Raw genomic sequence first — 19,998 nt, 5'->3', positions numbered from 1 at the left:
GAGAAAGGCATCCACTACCTCAGTCCTTGGCAGGATGAAGCACTCTGGGCACCATGCCCCCTCCAGTACCAGTGGAGAGATACATCCACTACCTCTGTCCTTGGCAGGATGAAGCACTCTGGGCACAAAGCCCCCTCCAGAACCAGTGAGTATCACATCCACTACATCTGTCCTTGGCAGGATGAAGCACTCTGGGCACAAAGCCCCCTCCAGAACCAGTGGAAACTGTTATCCACTTGAGAGATGGTTGCTTTGCACTCCCCAGGATAAATCAGTGGGCAACACACCCACTGTAAAGACTTGAGAGACTGTGGCTTTGCACTCCCCAGCATAATGCAGTGGGCAACCCACACACTGCAAAGACTTGAGAGACTGTGGCTTTGCACTCCCCAGGATAAAGCAGTGGGAATCCACCCACTGGCGAGACTTGAGAGACAGTGGCTTTGCACTCCCTAGGATAAAGCAGTGGGCAACCCACTCACTGGAGCGACTTGAGAGACAGTGGCTTTGCACTCCCCAGAATACCTCAATGGGCATGGAGCCCCCTCGTGAAGCAGAGGCATTGTGCGTTCATTAGGCTGATGTGCCCCCCCCGAGGTGCCTGTATATTTTCAATCTGATGCCCCAGCAGTGTTCTCTCTGTTTGGAGTCAGGTATCTAGTGTGGGCCGCACCCATGCATTTGGGCCCATTATCCAGACTTGTGTAGTTGGTGTACATAATTTTATATACTGGATTTGGAGTTTTGACTACTGGAGTTTTATTGATTACAATCGTTCAAATCATTTCCTTTTGTCCTTGTATTTGTGTGTATGGTGTTGTTGGTGAGGGTGGGGTGGGGGTGTTGCATGTTGCGTGTGTGTCTCCTTCTTTTCCCTCCCCCTCCACTGTGGTCATCGCCGCTGTCCTTGGAGCTCCTGATAGAGGAGCAGGAAGACCATCACCGGCAGGATCTGCAGTTCTGGCTCCATGGCGTCCTGGTTCCTCGTGGGGTGTGGAGAGGTGAGTGATTTTCCCTTCTGTGTACTGTTTCTGCCGTGCTTTTATTCGTGTTGGTTCCACCCCGGAAAAGGTGGCAGATTGCCGGGTTGTGATAGGGTGGGCGGACAATGTCTTCCACCTGTCTGTTGGCGGTTACCGCAGCTCTGTTTGATTGTAGCGCCGTGGTGGTCGGAGTGTTAAAGTGGCTGTCTATGTTGGCGGTTTCCGCCGTGGTCATGATTCCATTTTATTTTCCGCCGGCCTGTTGGGGGTATTACCACCACTTTAACACCGACTGCCAGGGTTGTAATGAGGGCCATTATGGCAATTTGGCATGTCTATGTATGCTCAGGATGCTAAACCTGGCGCCAAAACGTTTAGCATCTAAAACGTGCCACAAAATGTTCTATTGCTACTTTTACAGCATTAGAGCCTTTATTCATTCTGGCATTGGAAAGTGGATTTTTTGTGAGGGCAGTTAAGTACCTACACTTAGCAATAGGTCACTAATCCCCACTAGGTTCTGTTAGGTCTCAATAAATTAACCCCAGCTCAAACCTTGGTGGCTTGGCAAAGAGAAACAAGCCTTAACTTAGGAAACAAAGGGGGCCATTATGACCCTGGCGGTGAGTGTTAATGTGGCAGCAGTACCATCAACAGGCTGGTGGGACATACCGGCACATTATGAGAATGGCGGGTTGGCTGCAGCCAACCCGCCACTTCTCCACTCATACCACCATGGCGGTATCAGCCGCAGGGTTGGAGATGTCAATCTCCAGCCTGGCGGCTGACATTGTACCACCAATGGCATTTTCAGCCTGCCTACCACCATGGTTTTCATAGCGTTAGCAATGCCACAAAAACAATGGCAGTAGGCCCAACCGGTGACAGGGAATTCCTTACCTGTCACCGGTAGGTTGCTCCCCCACCCCCTGAACACCCTCCTGACACCCCCAGCCCCCTCCATCCAAACTCCCCCCTCTGATCCTCTCACTCCCCCACACCCATACACACCCGCAGACATGCACCATGCATACACCTGATCACTCTCACTGAAGTACATGCATTCATACATGCATACTTCCAGATATGCTTGCACACACTGACATGCAGACACACACCATTCTTATGCGCACACATGCAGACACCCACGCAAACAACACTACACACACAGTCACATTCACAAACACTCACACATTCATGCACACAATCAGACACACACACACAACACCCCCCACCCTCCGAAGTCCCATTTACCTTGTTCTAGGGAGCTTTTCCAGCAGGGAACGGGAACGGGTGTAATACCGCTAAGCCATATCACAAATCATGATATGGCTGGCGGCATTCAACTGGTGTGGCTGTGCTGTTGGTAGCAGCGCCATCTTACCAGAGTCCGCCAGTATGATCACTGCCGGATTTCTGCCCTTCTTGTGGTGGAAGTCTGTCAGTGATCATAATATGATGGACAGATGGTAGCCGCATTGATGGTATTTTGGCGGCCGTCACTACCAATGACATAATGAGGGCCAAAGTGTGTAAAGTATTCAAGTATCACAAAACAGTTTAAAAATCCAAAACCTTTTAAAAAAAATAGGAAATATTTTTTTTCTTTATTTTGACTTCAAAATGAATAAAATCAGATAAGGGGAACCGGAGATATGAATTAAAAAAAAAATCGTGTTTTTTAGCGCATAGAAATGAATAGTGCCACTCTGGTCATTTGGTTGCACCTCAACCGGGGCGAAGGCAAAGCTTAAGGCCAAACGCAATAGAGCCCTGCTCAGCTACAGCTATCGGGAGGCCTCAGTCAAAAGTTTACCTTCGGACTAAGTTGTTTTCTTGAAGATTTCCTTCAGCAGGGCGAAGTCGCCAGTCTGATCCGACATCCCTGGAGCCCTCTTCAGATACACTGTGCGGGAGGTCCCGGTCAACTTTCTACGTTCGGACTTAATCACTTTTTTGGAGATTTTCTTCAGCGGGATGAACCTGCAAGTCAGGCCGGGTCGCGGTTGATGCAAGATGGTTAGACTTACCATGGCGGGTCGGACCCTCTATAGAGCTTTTTCCAAAAAGTTCACCAATCTTCTCCAAACTACTGAATCTTCTTCCATAAGGTCTTTAAAGGTCATTTATGAGTCTACAGCTCACTCAGAAGACTGATTTGCTTCCTGAGGGTGTGGACTCACACTCCAAGAATGAACCTGGCTCAAACTCCAAAATGCCCACTGGACAGTGGTCAGCTTACTGTTTCTTCAAGATTTGATACAGGGGACTCTGGTTAGCTATTTTTCAGCTGTAGCAAACAGGGAGTCCCTCCTTGAACCAGTTGAAGCCAGGCCAAGTCCTTCTTGTGCTGAAGCCGAAGTGTGCAGCTGGTGTAGTCCTCCAGAGTGCAGTGTCCAGGTGCAGGTTAGGGGTCCAGCAAGGCAGTCCTTCTTCTGATGATCTTCTTTGTAAGGATCTGAGGTGTGGGTGCAGCTCTGCCATATTTATCCTTGCTCCTGTGTGAAAAACAGGGAGGGTCCAGGGTATCTAATCACAGGCAAGCTCCTTCCCCCTTTTGATGACCACTTCATGGGAAGTGTGTCAAAAATCAATCCCAGGGAGCAACATTCTTCAAAAATGCAACATGGCCGAAAGTGATTTTTGGAGGTTAGATCTGTCCGAGCCCACCCACTGGTGTGGCTAAAAACCCTAAACACACCCCTCTCCTTCCCTCTCCTCATCTAATCAAGAGGGTATCTAATTGACTGGGGTTGAAGGATGTGAGGTAGGTACTGGGCTACTCCAAATGCTCTTAACTGCCTTTGAAGACCAGTTTGGCCACCCTCCCCCCTTCCTGCTTCACCATCCGCTGAGGTGGATCTTTTTCCCCAGGCACATCCTCTGTGCTCAGCCCAGGCCACTTCACACCTCAGCAAGGCAGCCTGGCCAGGGTAGCAGAGGTTGGCCAATAAGAGAAGGACAGTACAGGGCTGAAGCTGGCAACTTTCATGTAGTGTTTTAAAACTCTTTAACTGAACTCGTTATATAAAATCTAACATTTGTAAGCTGTGTGATTTATTATAAAAAATAATTTGATACCAAACTCAAGGTGTCTGATACTTAAGGGGACTTTATTAATTGTATTGTATTGTAATAGTATTTATATAGTGCTTACTACCCCTGTAAGACTGTGGCCCTCATCATGACATTGGCAGTAAAAAACGAATACCGCCATGCTGACTGCCGCCAACATACCACTGCAGAGGAGGACATACATCTGCCACATTATGTCATATACTTCCAAAACAGAACTAAAACAGCCACAACCACAAATCTGACAGACATACTGAACATGATAAACTGTCGGCACTACCACCCATACCATTACTCCACCAACACTCCAAATAATGACCCACCAATCACCACCGAGGACATTCAACAACGGAAAATCCGTGGCAGTGAACACTGCCGCGGCAGATAAGGCCACCCAAAGACAAAACAAGGCAATATTGGCTAGAACTAATAACCCACACCTGACACACATACACACACCACACACACCCACCCACCAACAGTACTATATAAAAAACACACCCACATTACCCACAATCCTTTGCCAACACAAGACTGCAATAGCTAGCCATGCAAATCACAGAGATAACTTCACACACACACACACACACACACACCACAACCACCCATTCATCAGTCACATACCACACACCCCACACCCCACCACATTACTCTACACCCTCTGCACAACACACTCACCACACAATACCCATGTCCCCACAAAGGTACCCTTGTTTCACTGATGAGGAGTTGTGGGTCATGGTAGAGGAAATAGTCAGGGTAGAGCCACAACTGTTTGGAGCACAGATCCAGCAGATCTCCAATGTTAGGAAGATGGAGCTATGGCGGAGGATTGTGGACTGGGTGAACGCCGTGGGACAGCCTCCACGAACAATGGACGACATCAGGAAAAGGTGGAACGACCTATGGGGGAAGGCATGTTATAGAACGGCAAGGCACCAGCTCGCCAACCAGGGTACTGGTGTGGACCCCCAAAATTGACAGCATGGGAGGAGCAAGTCTTGGAAATCCTGCATCCTGAGGGACTCACTTGAGTTGTCGGAGGACTGGACACTGGTGAGTACATTTTAATATCTATCACCCCCCCATACCAGCATGCCACCACCACCCCTCACACTGAACCACATCACACGGCTCCATCCCGCACAGTGTACCACCACAATTAACTAACCTAAATGACAAGCCCTGCATGCTATACCCACTGCATGAACATCCCTTCAAGCCCTGCATGTACACCCACCACCAATGCATGCACAACTAATAATCCCTCAATACATCAGCATACACAAACAAAGGTGGCAGGGCTATAGCAATGATTTAGGAGAAGCTAGGAATGCAGAATATGTCACAGACATGTAGCGTAACATACACTTACATTCCTACAGGTGCCACAGCCACTGCCCGCGGCAAGGAGGTGCCACAGCTACCCAGTCCCCCACTAGAAGTTTGCCCCCAGTGATGACAGCAACTCTGGAGCTCTGGATCTGGATGAATTCCCTGGCCCAGCCCACACCCAGTCTACCACAGAGCCTCCTCCCTCAGTAGCTAACACCACAGCAGCAACCCAACATCCCCAGACCTCTGTCCCCAAGACACTTTAATCAGTAGTGTGCCCACCTCTACAGGGACCTCAGTCTACACCTCACAGGCAAGACAATGAGGGTCCTGGTTATGTGTAGCTAGAAAAACGTAGTGAGAGAGGTGGGCGGTCAGAGCGAAGAACTGAGTAAGTGAAACCGAGACAGGAATCACAACACTCAAAAGAAGTTTCTTTAAAAAAGAAGAGAAACTTCCCCAACAACATACCCAATTTAAAAAGAAAAAGGTGCAGCGCTTGAAGTTCGTCATACCACTCAAGAAGAGTGCTCTATTGAAGAACAAGAAGTGGGCATTAGCTCTATTTGACAGCGCAGTAGATGTCACAATAGTTCAACGGAATCTTCAAGAGCATCTGGAAGTGAAAGCAACTGATGACTTCTTACAAGTTGAAACTGTGAACATGCTGTTGTGTAGCCATTTTAGAAATGATCCATGCACGTTAGTTTTACACATTAGGCCGCTGTGCACTTTAAACTAGATATATTTTATTCGGCTTTGCATTGTTATTTTTACAATAACTAGTTTTACAGTCGTGTTTTATTTTTCTATCTAACTGTTTTTGCTTAATTCAGCACTGTGTTCTCAAACAAGACATTCTTGATCACTCTGTGCTTCAGTCAAGGCTACAGTTTGGTACATTACCGGTGAACGTAGTAGAAGTTTAGTCTCCAACATTCGTAGAAAAAACACATCCTTACGTAGGGACATTGTATTAGAACATCAGCTGTGTTATTATAAGATCACTTCCTAGTCCCATTACACATTAAGAGGGCGATTCCAGCCAGGGAACCATGACTGTATGCTGATTACTGAATGTTTCGCTACAGATGCTAATGCAGACTACAGGGCTTTGCTCAGGTATGAGGGTTAATGTCCTCCCAGGGAAACCTGAAAGGCAGAATTAGAGCTTAACATGCTGTGCTCAGATTATGACTTAGATAGGAAATAGTCCATCAATCCTACTGACAATATGATAGTGTTATTCTTATGCTTCACTCTTCTTGTCACCATTTTAATATTGTCATGTTGTGTCGTCCTGGTTATTGCAGCTCACGCTTTTCTATCTAAGATGCAGTCATTTTATTAAACCTATCATAGACAAATATACTGCTTATGTCTATCATTTGTATATGAGACTGTATTGTGAATGAGAGAACCGGATGTGACCTGAGTGACCACGACTTCCCTGAGAATCCTAATATTGCATGCGCTCGGCTGCCCAATCATCCCTATCTTCTGGTAGAGATGAGGCACTGCTAGTTAACCGGAGAAAAACCTGGATTTAGAGCAACATGTGTCACCCACCGTGGGTCAGACTCAGTCTCCCACACTGTGGACGATCTTGCTGCTCAAAATCCAGTAGTCTCATTACAGTAATGAGGGCCTACGCGACATGGCACCGCCAACGTTTGGTCAGGCTCTAATTTCCGGGTCCTCCGGAGTATCTCTGTCTCATTATACATAATGATACCTCAATGCCATATGCGGCGATGTCCGTGGTGCTGAGGATTTCCACCACACCTGTGTAGGTGATCCTATTACATCTGGAGGTTGTTCAAGATTGAACCTTAAAAGGAAAACCCCATTTTTGTGTGCCTTCTCTGAACTCATAGTGTTACTATCATGGCGAATCCCCAACAGGTACAAATAGCGGTTGACATGAGACAACCTCTAACAGCACATTTATTAGCAAATGGCCTAACGGCCCATGGGGGTCCAGTCACATTTGTGGTTGGACGCCCATGCAGCTTACAGAACAGAACTTTTTTACTCTTGGGTCACATTTCCAGCAGTTGATAGAAACACAAATACATTTCACCAATATACACCTGTGAATGCGCCTGGACAATACAGAGCATACGCATATTTAGAGATACCTCTATCTTATCAAGAACATAATAATTGGCTTGATGGTGCCCTACCCAACACAATATTACCAGTAAGGTTAGGTCCACTAAGTAATGACGGTCCTGCCTGGCCTTTATTGGCCACCTATACACCAAATCCTGCAGTTGCAAATTTAGAAGTAGGTGAGGTTTGTCGCTTATATATTGAATTAATAGCGATATATAGACGACTAGTACAATTTGTGAGGCAAACACTAAACACAAACCCAGCAAGTGCTGCTCCAGCACATCCACATGCTGAAACACCAGGTATAAATCCGGCGACGGTACATTCTATCATAGGTAAAGTACCCGCCAAACGAGAGGAAACTCAGTTTTGGCTAGCACAGAAAATTAATACCTGGAGGCAGTATTTCCCCGTACGGGACCTCAGGATAAACATAGAACATTAACAATGTGCTTGCCTTATTGAATGGTCCCTACAGTGGAAAACTGTAATGCTTGGGGCACGGTATTTGCCGTGCTCTATACAACCGCATACGGTACACCAACACTTGCCAACTATCCGAAGTGTTGAAACAAATTTAAGGCAAATACAGGGCTGCCCCAGCCCTAGGTTTGGGGATGCAATTGATGGACAATTTTGCCACAGTATCCTCAATCATTTTAACTAACCATAAAGGGGAAGCGGTCGCACTTGCAGTGCACATGCGGCTTTGTGACGTTCCACAGTAGGATCAGGAACGAGAGCTGCCTAAAATAATAGCAGAGACCTATTCAAGTATTGGTCGAGATAGCTTAGGGGCCAGACCAAAAAAACTACAATTTCAGGGTAAATTAAACAAAGATACTCCCAAGCAGGCACCTGAGGGTAATAAGAAACTCTGGGATAAAAAGCAACAAACGCCTAAGAAAGAGAGGGGAGAATCTCCGCATATGGAGACCCCACAGAATAGGTGTGATCTCAGAAATAGAGATAATAAAAACGCCAGATAGATATCAATATACTGATACACGCCAATCTCGTTCCTTTCTTTCTCGTTCCGATTGCTGTATCCCGATTGTAACTTGTGCCATCATTGTATTTTGTGACTGTTTTTGAAGTTTTTGCCTTTCTGCTTGTGCCTTGTTTTTTCCTGCTTTTTCGCCCCTTGGGCGCTCCCCCTTGCCGATCTCTTCCTTGCCGCCTGCCTCACTGCGGCCCCGCCCCCCTCGCGCCCCCATTCGCTGCTCCCTCCCGCCTCCCACCTCCCAGCTGCTCCTCCCTCCCCCCTCTCTTCTTAATGGCTGGTGCTGCGCGTCCGCGCCGCTGGCACGCCGGAGCGCTCCAGAGGCAAGCCCGTCTGCACCCGTCCGTGCCTGGACCGCGCCCAGCGCCATCCCCCCTGGTCCACTCGCCCCCGCACCTCCAGCCTCCGCTACTCGCCCAGCGAACTCCTCGACCTTAACCCTGGATCCTCCACTGCATGCTTCCAGGCCACCCCGAAGCACACCAAAGGACCCTTCTCCTGCCGCACCTGCAACTTCACCTGCAACAGAACAACGAAGCCTGCAACAATCAACAACAACCACCTGCACCCTCCTCAACACACGAAAACATGCCATCGAGCTCTGGGACCTGCTCGACACCACTGCCCCAGACGTAGCCTTCCTGACCGAAACCTGGTGGAACGACTCCTCGGCCCCAGATATCGCCATCCCTGACGGCTACAAGATCACCAGAAGAGATCGCACAAATGGAATCGGTGGAGGGATAGCCATCGTCCACAAATCCACCCTCAAGATCCACACCCACACGGAAGACAGCTGAACACCTCCACTTCCAGATCCAAACGGACCCCAACACTACCCTCAGAGGAACCCTCATATACCGACCTCCAGGACCAAGAGCCCCCTTCAGTGACACCATCTCCAACCTCGCAAGCACCCACGCCCTCGCCTCTATGGACTACATCCTCCTGGGAGACCTCAACTTCCACCTGGAGAACAACAACGACACCAACATCGCATCTCTGACCACCAACCTCTCCAACCTCGGACTCAGACAACTGGTCAACACACCCACCCACAACGCCGGTCACACCCTTGACCCACTCTTCACTGCAAGCAACCACACCTCATTCAGCCACACTTCCGAACTCCACTGGACTGACCACCACTGCGTCCATTTCACTTTCACTTTCAAGAAAAACACCGAACACCACCGCACCTCACCGCCGCTGGGGAAAAGTCACCGAAGACCAACTAACCAGCACCCTCGCCAAAAACCCACCGCCCGACCCCACCGACCCAGACTCCGCCGCCATCAACCTCCAACAGTGGATCCTCAACTGTGCCAACATCCTAGCACCACTCAAGAGACCCACCGTCAACCAAGAAAAGAAAAAAGCAGCCTGGTTCACAGACGAACTGATCACCTCCAAACGCAACTGCCAGAAACTCAAGAAAAAATGGATCCTCGAGCGCACACCCGACAGCCTAGCAACCCACAAGGAAGCCAACCGCAAACACCACCAACTGATCTGACTCGCCAAACGCTCCCACTTCACACAACGCCTAAACAACAACCCACACGACAGCAAGGAACTCTTCTGCATCGTGAAGGAGCTCTCCAACCCCAACGCCAACGTCAACGACGTCCCACCATCCCAGAAACTCTGCGACGCTCTCTCCACCTTTTTCTACCAGAAAATCGCTGCCATCCACGACAGCTTCAACACCACACCTCCGCCAGACGCCACCCCCAACAACCCCTCCCACGCCGACCGCCTCACCACCTGGACCCACGTAGACGACGCCGAAACCCTAAAGACCATGAACTCCATCCACTCAGGATCTCCCTCTGACCCCTGCCCACATCACGTCTTCAACTAAGCCAACGCCACCATCGCCCCCCAACTCCGCAAGATCATCAACCTTTCCTTCAACACCGCAACCTTCCCGGACAGCTGGAAGCACGCCGACATCCAACCACTCCTCAAGAAACCCAAGGCTGACCTCAACGACCTCAAAAACCTCCGACTGATCTCCCTCCTCCCCTTCCCAGCGAAGGTCATCGAGAAGATCGTCAACGCACAGCTCTCCCACTACCTCAAAGACAACTCTATCCTAGACCCCTCCCAATCCGGATTCAGATGCAACCACAGCACCGAGACAGCACTCCTCGCTGCCACAGACGACATCAGACAACAAATGGACAACGGCAACACCTCAGCCCTGATCCTCCTAGACCTATCCGCCGCTTTCGATACGGTCTGCCACCGCACCCTACTAACCCGACTCCACGAAGCCGGACTTCAAGACAATGCCCTCAACTGGATCTCCTCTTTTCTCTCCGGTAGAACCCAGAGAGTCCGACTCTCACCCTTCCGCTCCGAAGCCACCAACCTCATCTGCGGCGTCCCCCAAGGCTCCTCGCTTAGCCCGACGCTGTTCAACGTCTACATGGCACCCGTCGCACAACTGGCCCGTCAGCACAACCTCAGCATCCTCTCCTACGCCGACGACACCCAGCTCGTCCTCTCCCTCAATAAAGACCCACACACCTCCAAAGCCAACCTACACGAGGGACTGAAATCCATCGCCGAATGGATGAGAAACACCCGCCTGAAACTGAACTCCGACAAGACAGAAGTCCTCATCCTCGGTCGTTCCCCCTCAGCCTGGGACGACTCTTGGTGGCCCACCGCACTGGGCCCCCCACCCACTCTAGCCAACCACGCACGCAACCTCGGCTTCATCCTCGACTCCGCTCTCACCATGTCCAAACAGGTCAACGCAGTCTCCCCCTCCTGTTTCAACACCCTCCGCATGCTCCGCAGAATCTTCAAGTGGATCCCTACGGAAACCAGAAAGACGGTGACCCAAGCCCTCGTCAGTAGCAGACTTGACTACGGCAAAGCACTCTACACAGGCATCCCAACAAAAGACATCCAACGACTTCAACGCATCCAGAACGCATCTGCCCGCTTGATCCTCGACATACCCCGCCGATGCCACATCTCCCACCACCTGAAGGACCTCCACTGGCTCCCCGTGGACAAGAGAATCACCTTCAAACTTCTCACCCACGCGCACAAAGCACTACACGACGCCGGACCCGTCTACCTGAACAACAGACTCAACTTCTACGTCCCCTCCCGCCAACTTCCCTCTGCCAACCTTTCCCTCGCCATCATCCCCCGAATCCAGTGCAAGACCTCCGGCGGCAGATCCTTCTCTTACCTCGCCGCCAAGACCTGGAACTCACTTCCGACCTCCCTACGCCAGACCCAGGACCTCCTCACCTTCAGGAGACTCCTCAAGACATGGCTCTTCGACTGATAGCAGCTACCCTCCCCCCCAGCGCCTTGAAAACCTAACGGGTACATTAGCGCGCTTTATAAATTTCTTGATTGATTGATTGATTGATTCAGAACTCATCGGAAATAAGAAATGAGAGAGGTGGGCGATCAGAGCGAAGAACAGAGTACGTGAAACCGAGATAGGAATCACAACGCTCTTCGGAGGTTTCTGTTCAAAAGGAAGAGAAACCCACCCAACAAAAACAACAATTTAAAAAGAAAAAGGTGGCAGCAGTCGCAGTCCGACGTGCCACACAGGAAGAGGGTCCTCTTGAAGAACAAGAATTGGGCTCTAGCCTTGCTAGACCGCGCGGCAGAGGTCACAATAGTTCGCCGGAATCTTCTAGAGCATCTGGAGGTGAAAGCAACTGATGACTTTATAAAAGTAGAAACTGCGTACATGCGTGTCTCCACGCCTGATAGAATGTACAAAGTAATGTTACAGTTAGAAGGAGACATTGAACGCACAATAGATGCAATCTTTTGGGATCACATAGTAAAATTATATGATGTCTTGTTGGTCGAACAAAATTGGCCACCTGACTTTGTCCGTACTTGCCCATATGGAGAAGAAATCATTAAGCCTTCCTTCTTGCCCCTTGTTCCAGAGGAACTTGCTGAATCCTATTCTAATGAATGGGCTTTGGCACAAGAACCTGCATTATACAGAAATCACGTGGGATGGGATAAAGAATCCCCCTAGCATGTAATTCCAATTAAAAGTTAACCTCAGCCACAACTGCAGTATCCTATAAAACATGAAGCAAAAGCACCAGTGAGAGAAATACTCACGCAGTTAGAGTACCAGGGTGTGATTGAACCCCGTGTCTCGCCATGACCATTCATACAGAATAGTCTTAGACTACAGATATTTAAACAGTCATACACGCACCTATGCTATCCAAAACTCGCATAGCACAGCACTAATGAACAATATAGTGCGTAAAAAATACAAAACAACACTAGACATTTCCAATGGGTTTTTCTGCCAGAATATAGTGCCTGAGAGTAGAGACTTCACAAGTTTCAGCGCACTAGGCTCCCAGAAAAAATTCTGTTGTTTACCTCAGGGGTATAAAAACAGCCCAGGACTGTTTGCGGCTCGTGTCACTGCTATTTTGCACGAGATTGACCCTGAAGCATTATCCTACGTAGATGATATCTATCTCACAGATGATGAATTACTAAAACATTTAAGAGGGGTAGCCCGCATTGTTGAAGGGTTTGAGGAATTTGGATACAAATTTAACATCAGAAAAACAAAAATAGTCTTCCTCAGCATCCTGTTCTGAGGATATGAGCTGTCAAGTAAAGGGAAGAGCCTAGCGCCACAAGTCTTAAAGAAATGCGCACAGTTACAACCACCGAATACGATTAAAAAACTCCAATCACTATTGGGTTTCCTAAATTTTGGCAGAACCTACATTCCAGATTATGTCACACGCATAAAACCTTTATATGACCTTATACGTCCTGATTTTCAAGTAAATTCTAGACAATTGAACATACACGTATACTTCGAGATTTGCAGACAGATATGCTTGCAGCCCAACACTTACATACGAGGGACAACAAAACACATTTGGTCATCAGAGTAATAGCTGGGGCCATCGGTTTCAGCTCTGTGACGTTTAATGAAGGTGAGGCAGTCCTGATTGCATACAAATCGCACTTATACTCAGCGGCAGAACAACGCTTTGCTCCCCCTTGAAAAAATTCTCACTGCTGTGCAGATGGCTGTCATTGAAGAATGACCTCTTGCCCAAGGAGAACGCATTATTGTCGTTTCTTCAATCTCAGCCCTAGAGGCTGTTACAAAAGCCAGCGTTCCAAATGCAAAAGCATTACATCCACGCTGTATACAATGGGATACGTCTCTGCCAGCCACTGATGTAGACTACTTTTTTGTCCCAAAGTTACAAACTCAGGAATTTTTACAATATGAAATAGAATATCCAGTTCCAGAAAATACATTGCCTATTGACCAATATCATATAGTCATGTACACCAATGGCTCTGCACAAACTGCAATTGTAACTAAACGTCAATATTCTGCTGCTTGCGCTGTCGTAAGCGGCTATATGGAGGGCGATAATTTTTGTCCTCTACATACCTTTACGCAAACCCTAGGGGATTGTACAGCACAATTGGCAGGACTAAAAGCTCTGCTGATGGCACTGGAACACACAGATCCTGCACAGCCTACGCTGATTGTGATTCACATTATTGTGTCCAATCCTTTAATGAATACTTGCATTATTGGCACCAGAATTGGTTCAGAGATTCCAAAGGCAACACCATTAAATACAGGCTACTGTGGGGGAAAGTAGCTGACCTGAAAGAGACGCTACTGAATGTCCATGTTGTGTACACCAGCGCATTGGAATACATGTTGCTGGAAATACACTGGCTGATGAAGCAGCAAAGTCAGCAGTGGCTGTGGCCGCTGTAGCTGCAGTGACTCGTTTGAGTTCAAAACCGGGATGCAGACATTTGGGCTGCAGTGACAGCTACGGCTGATGATATGCCCTATCCTAAAGGATTTCCTAACAAATATCACTATCGTATGGGAGGTATGCTGAACGCTGCGGTTAAGATACCAGGCGCAGGTTTACGAGACAACCCCAACAAAGACATAAGACCACAATTGATTAAAGCAGCGTTTGAAGGGGTGGCATCTGCCCATGCTGGTGTGGCTGCTACAATTTTGATCTTGCAGGCCTGTTATTGGTGGCCAGGTCTCTACAAAGAGACTAAGCAGTATGTAATTTGCTGTTACATCTGTCAACAAATTAAAGTTTCCACTGCCAAGCGCCCGCCACAGACACCCCTCTTAATTTCAAACAAACCATCACAATGTGTGTACTTGGACCACTGTGGTCCCCTAACACCTGATAGTGCATACAAATATATTGTAGTCGCTGTTGATTCATGCTCCAGATTTGTATGGGTGTGGCCACAACGCTCGGCTGACGCTCGGACTGTTATTAAAGATTTGCTAGACTTTATCGCTACATATGAAGTTGTGGCTTTCCATTCGGACCAGGGGCCTGCTTTCTCCTCAATGGCATTCAGGGACTCTTTGGCTTCGTTGGGAGTCCAACTCCAGTACTCATCTCCATTCCATCCAGAGGGAAATAGTGTTGTGGAGCGATGAAACCGCGATTTTAAGCAATCCTTAACATCCAGAGTCTTAGGTACGGGTCGTAGTTGGCTTAACTACCTGTATAGAGTCCAGAGAGCATTAAATAATCTGCCTAGAAGGTCCCTGGGGGGTCGTACTTCATATGAGTGCCTGTTCAGAACTCGAATGTATGTTCCGGACCTTGATGGTCCTGGCGTGGATGTGGCAGAAACACCTTTTGACATAAATGAATGTGTCACTGTCTTGCAAGAATTACAACAGTTCCATGACAACAATGCTTCTGCCCGTGCTGCCTCTGCAGCAATTAAGGATGTACCAAAACGTCTACTGGCTGGATTCCAAAGGTTGGGCATCTAGTACGTAATAAAGTTGCTGTGAAAAAGGAATTTGATCCTTCTTATCGTGCACCAGTCCCAGTCTTGGGAATACACAGTATCACAATTGCCTGACGCTAAAGAAAACTGCGTCATCTCAATCGACAATGTCAAGTTGCACCATGTGGTCAATCCTGCACAGCAGACCAAGGGGAACAGCCAGTAGTTCCCAAATCCCTTTCATTACTGGCCGAGATGTCCCTTTACAAGTTTTGAGCAGCAACGCTGACATCTCTCTGAGCTTGGGGAGGGTGCAAAATGACCTTGCACTAGTTCCATTTACATCTGTTACAACAAATGATGTAGAAATTACTGATAGATTTGACACAACTTCTACACAGACGGATGGTTTAATTTACTGTGAACCACCGTGGGAGACCCCTACCAATTCTCCTACTTCAAATGTGGCTCCAGCTTTTACATGAACTACTTCTGGATACTTTGCCGACATTGTGACACTTTCTCGGATTCATTTGCCTCTTCTACATCCGAACTGCCAAAAACACATAAGTTGATAAACTGGTTTAAAATACATTACTTTATTTTCCCAGTGAACTATCTGTGGCTTTCCTTGACTATATTAGCTTTTCTCCTTTGGATTGGCTTTGTCATTACATTCTTTCTATTAATACATGGTCATTACCTTCCTGAAAGATCAACAGTTGAACTGCTGGACGAGGTACTAAAACCCCATTTTGTTTTTCACAAGGTCCGCAGAGACTTGTCTTTCATGAACATTTCCGCTATACCAAATCCTGATGGGATAAAGTCACATTTGAAATATACGGCCCGACGGAGGTCATTCAAATACCATATGTGTTTCAACTTTCAATGAACGATGTAATAATACCCGGAGTTGTTTCTGATGACTGGGATGTGAAAACAGTTGATTCTATGATGACTGAATTGCAGTATTTTACTGTATTTGAAAGTGAGGATGTTTATCAATTTAAAGAGAATTATGGTAACATGTTTTGCTATAATTATTAAGGACTCCATTTCATTCATAGAGCAAGGACCCCAAAAACTATTTTTAACTACACACAATGGGAACATTGTCCAACTCCACCAAAAGGGAATTCTAAAACATATTCTAAAAAATTTGTATATCTTTCTGGGCACAATGTTAAAAATGCTGAGTCATATTATTTCAAATTGCCATTGATGGAAAATGTACATACCTTGTTGACAGAAACAAAATTAATTCATTTGGATTCCTTTGTTTCCCGCTTGGCTGTAGAAGGCTATGATTATTGGTTGGTGTCGCTTTACTTAAAAAATGTGTAAGGAACAAAAAATTGGCAAATAAGGGGAAAGGAAACTTTATTTAGAGCATGCCTGATACTTGTTCAAATTATATTTTTAAATGAAACTGTACCACAGACAAGCTGTTTAGGCTTAGAAAAAATTAAGGAATTGAATGCACCCAGTATTCCTGCCCCTGCAAAATTTTACAAATGGCAAAAGTATATAAATGCAACTGAAGATCCGCTTGATGAATGGGTCCAGAATGGCATGTTTAATACTTCACTTTCTCGTCCTGACTCGTGGTTATTGTGGCCAATAGATACTAACGGATGTCACAAACTTTTTCTAAACTCCACCAGGGGTTTTAGAACAAGAAGGCTAGACATTTGCTATGTGTCATCCGAACATGCGGGTATAGTAACAACATTCAGTGGAGGGAAACTATGCCAGCAGTGGTTGAAGAGTTCCTCACTAGATGCTGTTAGAGAACACCTCAGTCTCTTGTCTAATAACACTGACTTACAAGATTTCCTGTTAGGCCCCAGAAAACATCAAAGAAAGTGCTTCTTATATACAGTTTATAATCAAATTTGGAAGCTTTCTCAACAAGATGCTTCTGACCGGTTAAGACAAATAGATCAGGAAAACTTACAGAAGGCATTAGCTGTTGTAGATAATGGAATTAATACCTTGTCTGACCGGATATACTCCTTAAACAACATTGTTTCTTCTGCAATAGACATAATAAAAAGTGACGTGTCTTCTTTACACCATGGACAAAGTCAACTAAGGTCAATTATGCAGTTGGGTTGGACACTACGAACACTGAAGGCAGGTCACGTTACCTGGCAACACGTTAGCGCAAGGGACATATTTTCTACATTTAATTTAACGCGACAACAACTAACGACTAAGAAAGAAGCGACTTATGTCATGTCAAATATTGAATAATTAGAAAAGTTACCTTTTACTGTGGCTGAAATACCATCTGCTGATTGGTTAATACACAGGGTAATTAATCTGTCTATTTCAACACTTCAATTTACGTCCTGCTTAAAACACATTCCAGTAGGCAGATACGAAAGGCTAGGAGATAGTTACATCTATGAGGTGTGGGAGCTACCCTTCTTGTACAAATGTCTCAGTGGCATGAAAGAGGTGTTTCTTAGCGATAAAGAATGCAAGACTTATGTCACCCAGTCAATGGTTTGCAAACAGCTGCCCTTTGGCTTGTTGTCTGAAGGGAGTCCCAATCCCCTTGATTAGACCTGCGTTCCAGTTGCTCTTGAATGGCAGCTATGTCCTCCTCAGTAGTGAAAACTGTTGTGGGATGCGAGCCAAAATATTTTATGTCGTTTCAGTCTCTAAGATTGTTACATGCTGCTGGAACTTACTTTTTCCTCCTACACAACAGAGGCAAGTAACTGAGATTTGGCCCCATATCGCTACTTCAAATGTCAATTTTGACAAGTAAAGCAGACTCAAGGCTTTATTGTTTCAAAAACATGTGGCACTCACATCTGCACGCGAAACCTATGTGCCTCAGGTTGCAAATGTACAGTCCCTTTCAAGTACCAACTTTCCAAGACACTTTGGTGAGCTATTTAATGCATGCAGCACCACTGGAATTGCAAATTTCTTTAAGGCTATTGGTTCTGGTTTCGTTCACACTTTCTCCTCTATATTCGGCTTAATACCTTCAGCTATTCACTCAATATTCTACAGTATTTTGGGGGGATTTCCAATAACTTTGGCTATAATAGATGGCATTTAGCTATTACTACTTTTTCTGTGTAATGGCTGTCCTGCAGCAACAAGGAGGAGTGAACGTGCTTCTACCAGGGCAGCTGTGTCATGAACGCATGATGCAGTACTTTGGAGCAACACTTTTGGAGCAATTGGAGTGAGAGTGGTCTCTGTCATTCAGACTGGTTTTTGCATTGTGTGCAGCCCGTGTTTTGGTGCCTCTGGTGCTCGTTTGAACATGCACTGAATTTTTGTCTTTCCACACAGTGCTTGCTTTCATTTGATGCTGATTTGTTGATGTTCTTGCTGAGGGCTCATTACGAGAAATGTACATTGGGGGTGTGTTTACTATGGGAAGCTGCTTATGAGTTGCAGTTTGTGGATGACACAGCTCTAAACATATTGTTGGACACAACACGATATGCTGCTGCCTTGGCTGGAGCTCATCCTTTGAAACACAAATGCTCCTTGATTTTCCTTGGCGATTAACTTCCTACTTTACCACCTGCTGAAGTGGAAGATTTCCTGTCTTCAATTATCCTGGATTTGATTGGAAACTTCCAAAATGACTCTGAATTTTCAAATTCAGCCTTTTTAATGCCACTGTTAACATTTTAAATTGTCCTTTTCACACATGCTCAAGTGTCTCTTTAACTTGTCATTATTGACATTCTTATATATATGCCTTAGGTTGAAATGTAATAGCTTTTATACATAATTAGTCTTTGAACCACCTTTGAACTGGCAAGGGGAGGGTGTTGTGTAGCCATTTTAGTTATAGCTTCATACATGTTATTTTAGCAAACTAGGCCTGCCGCAGTGCATTTTAACCTAGACATATTTTATTCAGCTTCACTTGATTATGTTAACAATAGCCACATTTGAGGTCTTGTTTTATTTTTTCTATCCAGCTGTTCTTTGCATGGCCTAGCACTGCATTCATAAAGAAGACATTTCTTTCACTCTGTGCTTTTCTCAAGGCTTCAGTAAGATAGGTTGCTGGCAAACGTGGTAACACTTTGTCTCTAATGTTCATAGAAACATACACACTTGTACGTGGGATCTTTCTTGGAACATCAGTTGATTTATTGTAAAAACACTCCTTTGACCCATGTACATTAGAGGGAGATTCCAGATAGATGACCATGAATGTATGCTTAACATGCTGCGCTCTAACATAGTCTAGGTAGGAGCTATTCTTAACAATTATGGTAGCGTTATTTTTATGTTTCACTCTCCTTGTCACAATTTTAATCCTGTCATGCTTCATCGTCCTAGTTATTGCAGTACAGGCTTCATTATCTAAGATGCAGTTACTCTATTCTGCCTCTGATTGTCTTTGTATATGTGAGACAAATAAAACTGAGAGAAACGGATGATATCTGATTTACCTGAGGAGTCAATTGTTTCATATGCTCGGTTGACTAATCATCCCTGCGCTTGGGTGGAGATGAGAAACTGCTAGTTAGCCGGAGTAAAACCCGGATTAGGTCAACAAGTGTCACCTGCAGTGGGTGCCGACTCAGTCCCCCACAGTGCAAGTTATTCTGCTGCCCAAATCCAGTAGTGTCATTAGGATAATGAGATCCTATGTGAAACTCAGGGACAGTGGCAATGGGCACACAGTTGAGGGGAGAC

This window comes from Pleurodeles waltl, chromosome 2_1 (genome assembly GCF_031143425.1).
Source record: "Pleurodeles waltl isolate 20211129_DDA chromosome 2_1, aPleWal1.hap1.20221129, whole genome shotgun sequence".
NCBI lineage: Eukaryota > Metazoa > Chordata > Amphibia > Caudata > Salamandridae > Pleurodeles > Pleurodeles waltl.
Note: the sequence above shows the minus strand (reverse complement) of the source record.